The following is a 6,000-nucleotide window of genomic DNA, read 5'->3' on the forward strand; positions in this document are numbered from 1 at the left end:
ATGAACATATCAAACACATGGCATGCCTTCTTTCCACCTTTTATTTCTTGCCTCACTCTATTTCATATACAAACATCCCATCTCCAATCATATCAACAAATTGCTTTCATTTATATCATATTTCTTTTTTAATTTGTTTTTAAATAATAATTAATATTATCTTTTTTAGTTTTTTACCATACGTAGTCTAATCAAATTAAAAATGATGGATTTGATTGTTCAATGAAAAGCCCACATCGTTGTTATCGGTACCATGCTTTCTTTTAAACAACTATAGTTCATAAAATAATTTAAATAAAATTAAACAATAATTCATTTTGTTCTATATATATAACCATTTTTGTATTAAATAAATCTCATATCCTAAACTTTGTAAAGGATATATATATATATATTAATGAGATTCTCCATAACTATTTTAACATATAAAAACAACAAAACTGCTTGACCTTATGACACAGACCTTGACCTAATAATAGTAAGTTTATTATTCAAGCAACAATTCACTGCATGGAAGGAAGGAAGGTGTCAGTAGATCTAACACATGGAAGGGTGAAAACTTAAAGGACAAACTAACATGCAAGACAAGAATAAGTTTTGAGTTTTCTTTTTTGTTTTTTCTTCTTTTTCATATACATGCATATTTTGTCCCCCTCCATCACTTTCTTCTTCTCCTTCTCCTTCTGTCTTCTTAACTTCTTCTTCTTCTTCATGTCAGTACAAGAGAAATGTTCAGTACAAAACTCATTCATGAACATTAATTTCAAAACTTCTCCACCAATTTCCGGGTAAATTTAATTTCTCTCTCCTTAAGAACACAAACAAATAAAAGACAATTAATTCATTGCATTAAGGATTAATGTTTGAGATCTAATTAATTTCCAAGTGCAACAACTTTGCACCAAATCATTACATTCTAAAACTCTAGCTATGTACACAACCTAAACAATCAAACACTTGTTTGTCACACCAAGAGAAACAATAATTCTTGAAGGATTAAAATTTGAAATTAAAGAAACATTAAACATTGAAATGGTTGAGAGAAGAGAATTAAGCAGTGCTAATTACTTAAAGGCAAGTGTCTGAATTTCTTGGGCTGAGGGAGGAAGAAGCATTCGATGTCGGGTTGTGGGACGACGAAGAAATCGAGCTCGGAAAGCCTTCGCTTGCAACGTATAATTGTCCGAGGCTTTCGAGGAGCCGGAGGACATGTTGTAGGAACTAATGGTATCTTGCTTTCCTTAGAGGTTGGTGTCTTGCACTCTTCATCCTCCTTCTTCTCCTCCACATCACTAAATGTCTTTGAATTATGCTTGTTGGAGTCTTTTGGAGATTGTAGAATGGTGGAAGTAGTCATGGATGTCATGAGATGTGGATCTAGAGATGTAGACATATATGGTTTGAATTTGAATTGAGGAATTACAAAGAAGAACAAGAAGGAGAAGGAGATGAAGTTGTGGTTAGTGTGGTGGTTGGTGAGAGATAAAGGTGTATAGAGAGAAGAGAGATAGAAACTTAGAAGAGAAGGGAGAAAGAAGAGGAGAAGGTGGAAGAGGAAAAAGGGAGGGTGGAGGTGGTTGGTCTTTCTTCTCTTGTTTGTTGGTGGAGTCTTGTTATTAATCATTCTTTTTACATTCCCTTATAGAGGACTAGGGAGTTGCTATTAAATCATGTTCCTTTTTTCTTATTTGTTATATTTTATTTATTTATTTATTATTAATTCCTATGTAGATCTCCCACCCTTTTTACTTTCTTGAGTAGGGTCTAGCTCTTTGGATGTGAACTCTTATCCCTCTCTATCTCTCTTTCTTCCTCTCTTTTATTTCTCTCTTTATTTCTTTCTTTATTTAGAATAAAAATTGGAGATAGCGTCTTGAGCTATGGAGAAAGGCAAGAGTTAGTATTAGAGGATCTTTGACAAAAATCATTGGAGTTGTTGGCTTGGAGTTTTAATTTTTGAACTATTATTTGGAGATTTTTTTTTTAAATATGAGTAGGTGTGGTTGTTTAGAAATTAATTTTGTTGAGAAAAGGAAAAGATATTACGTCAATTTTGACAAATTTAATCATGAAGTAATCAAAGAAAAATAATACTAATAAATATCTAGAAAACGACAATATTTACGTATTAAAATTATATATATATGGATGACTCTTCAACAAACTCAGACATGACTACGAATTTCTTACGCTAGTCACGTCCAAAATTAATAATTTTTAATGACTCTATGCAATACTAAAAATTTTATTTTTATTTTTATTAAGTTTAAATATTTTTAGCTTGAGGGAATTAAAAGCAATATTTACAAAGATATTTATTTAAATTTAAATAAAATTTAAAGTAGTATAACCTATTTTTATATATCTTTTCATATTAAAAAGCACAACTAAAATTCGGAATAAACATGGGAAATATCAAATGTCTTTTTCTTTCATATCAAGTTGATTAATTACACAAAAATAAAAAGATTGAAATGATAGAGCGTTCTTCTTGTCCTTCAGTAGGTTCGTGCAGATAAACTCAAAAATTCAAATTGAAAATTCAATTATTAATTTTTATTAAAGTTAGCTTGAGAGTATTGTTTCATCTGTTATGGTTCTAAGTGCAATGACAAGTCATTGTATGGGGCTGTCTTGTCATCACAGTACAAATCTGCCTTGGGATCAGACTCTCAATAAAATAAAATTTTCCCTTCTTTTCTTTTGCAATTTTAAATTCATATTTTTCCCAAGTGCTAATCACAGCTATATGTTTTTAGACAATGTGTTTAGCTTTTTAAATAATAACTATTAAATTATAATTTAAAAATTACTATTTGTAAGAATTATGTACAAATTTTATTAATAATTATTATGTTATTAACTTATTATGCTATCAGTTATAATTAATAAAAGTACTCTTAATTAGTATCTAGCTATATATGAAGATTAAATTATATTGGATCCTCTCTTTGTACTATTTGTTTGAAGAGCAATTTATGTTAATTCTCAATGTTAGCCTTATTGGAAGTTTAGCTAAAAATTATAAAATTAAAAATAAAAATAAAATAGTGGGTTTTAAATAAAATAAGTTTTATTTTACATTAATAAAATAAATAAATTTTCGAAAAGCAATGGGTGAGTTGTCATCCGCCCACAACCACCCACCCACACAATTTCAAGAAATATTTTTCAATAACATAAAGATTAAATTAAACCAAAAAGGTACTAGACTCATAATAAGACCAACTCAGGGGCCTAGATGTAAAAATCTCCAAAGCACAATCCTAATGTCATTTTGGTTTGCTTTTTCAATCATATAAAATTCAATAATCAATAATGTTTGTCTATAAATTTATTGAGTAGAATTTTTAAAAATTCATAAATCTATATAAATTTAAAAGAATCTTTTCCATTTCTATACTCACCTTGGAGCTTTGGATTAATTCTGAAGATATGGGTTTCCATACCACATAATAATTCTCTGATAATTTTTTTAAAATTTGATAAAAACTGTAATATTCATTTTAGTCCTTCAAATAAATAAAAGAAAATCCAATATATAAAATATATATATTATTTAAGTGTATTTATTTATATATTAATTAATTAAATACAAAGAAAATTTAGTATTCTTTTTCCGACAAGACTTCATCGGATACCTTTGCTAGCTTTAGCAACTCAAGTGGCATCATAGAAAGACAGCCGTCCGATTAAAATGTGGTGGGGCCCATACTATTTTATAGGACCCACAACTACTACCTTCTGCCTTTTATCTCTTTTACTCTCCCTCTTCATAGGATGCCCTTTCTCTGTCCGTAGCCTTTGTTCGTTAAGAGCTCTCTCTTCCACGTAGACCCCTAAACAAAATTTAAATTACAAATGGATATATTGATTCTATAGATGATGACTGCTTTTTATATATATATATATATATGAGTAAAGCAGTCATCAGGGCGGGTAGATCAGAACTTTTAATTCCTTATTTCACTGAGCTAAATGGTTTAGGGATGTGTTAATTAGTTTAATTTGGGTTTAGGTTTTTGATTTAGATTAAAAGCATACTTAGTATCCCATTTTTATTGTGTTTATAAATAGCTGCGTATAAATACACATTAAGCAATAGCGGTAATCGAGCGGTTGGAGTGCAAACGTTCGTGATTTCAAATCTACGAGCGTTTCATGATCGATCTGACGCTATATATACGTGTGTGTATGTATAGTGAATATGTTACTACTGGCGCTCATAGATTAATATGTGGAAAATGAAAAATATAAGAGATAGAATGAGAGAAGAGTGTAGAGAAAAGAGTAGATAAAGCCGAAATAAGTGACAGTGATTTGATGGCTATACTATGGTAATTTGATTGATTTTAAAATATTACAATTATTAATAATATTATTTATTATAATTGTTAGTGTTTAAAGAAACTGTTTAACTTGACATTATTGGTGATTATTGGTGTTTTAAGCGAGTGTGGAACCAGATTAGACTTCAATCGAAATGGTTAATGAGCGAGATGTATGCGTAGAAAAGCAAATTACGGTATTGTCTTTGTAGAATATTGGCCCTTATATATATATATATATACACTAGCTAAATAAACATCAAGTGTGTATGAGCTAATTTTCTATAGGATGTTTGATAATGGCGGGTTAGATGATGGATATGACTCTCGAAATGCGTAGTTACTGGGATTACTGTTCTCTCTTAAAATATTTGATAAGCCGTTAGATTATTATCTAATGATTATTACTTGTATAGAGATTTTGCAGATTTACTGTTATTTGACAATATTCAGTACTTGTATATAAATGATGGTCACCGTTAAATGTAAATGTGCGTGATGTAGTACGTAATTTAAAATCTAAAATATTATAAATAGTTTGTCCTCATATATATAAATAATATGTATCTATCTATCTTCCATTCAATCTCATGAGTGGACAAAAGAAAAGAAGAGGCATGAGAGACAAAGAAGGGAACTCTTGTGCCAAGGGTATGTATCTCGTAAATATATATATATATATGCAAACCTAACCAACTAGGTAATATATTTAATTCTGAAAAATGATTATATAAGGTAGGATTTGTCAGATTCTCTCATCTTTCTCTTGAAGTAAATTTTATTACATCTTTGCTGGGATTAATATAAGTAATTATACTAAAATTATTGGTGAAAATTAATAACTAACAATGCAATTTTGATGAAGAGGCTAAAATGGAAAATAATTTTCAATTTTATAACAAAAATGTAATATAATAATATAATAATTTGATTTAATTTTTCTTTGCAAAATATAAATATTTTGATCTATAAACTTAATAAACTTATCTAAAGTTATTTCCGCACTGCATACTATGACTCAAAAGTTCAAATACACATCAATTGTTACTCCACATGATCAAAAGGAACGATAGTTATCCTTGATGACACTAATAGCAAATAAGATGGATGACCAATCAACCAATAATTATGAGCCCCAGAAAAACAAATTTTCATAAATAAATTTTCCAATAAAATCATTTGCTTTATAGTAGTGCATGTGCAAAAACTTTTATTGAGAAAATTGTAGGAATATAAGAAAATTTCCACTAGGAATGCTTTAAAGTTATACATTAATTTTTTAAATAATTTATTTAATATTCATAAAAATAATTTAAAATACTATAAAAAGACATAATTATAAAAAAAGTTAATAATTAAAATACGAGCTACCAATGCAATAATCAAATAGTTAAGATATTTGATTTTTATGCTGGAGATTGAAAATTTTGACTCTTTTTCAATATATGGTTGAGATATAAATAAAAAATATGTGTGGTGAGTTGTTTATGTTATAAAAAATATAAAAAAAATAAAAAATAAAAATAAGAAGAAGGGCATAAAAGAATTTTCTTTTTAATTAGAAGCTGTACAAAGAATAAGAAATGCGATATATATATATATATATATATGAGAACATTTTCTTTTATTTTTTAAAAATTTACTTTAATTTTCAGCTTGTATTTATTCTCTG

Source organism: Dioscorea cayenensis, chromosome 2 (assembly GCF_009730915.1).
Source record: "Dioscorea cayenensis subsp. rotundata cultivar TDr96_F1 chromosome 2, TDr96_F1_v2_PseudoChromosome.rev07_lg8_w22 25.fasta, whole genome shotgun sequence".
Taxonomy (NCBI): Eukaryota; Viridiplantae; Streptophyta; class Magnoliopsida; order Dioscoreales; family Dioscoreaceae; genus Dioscorea; species Dioscorea cayenensis.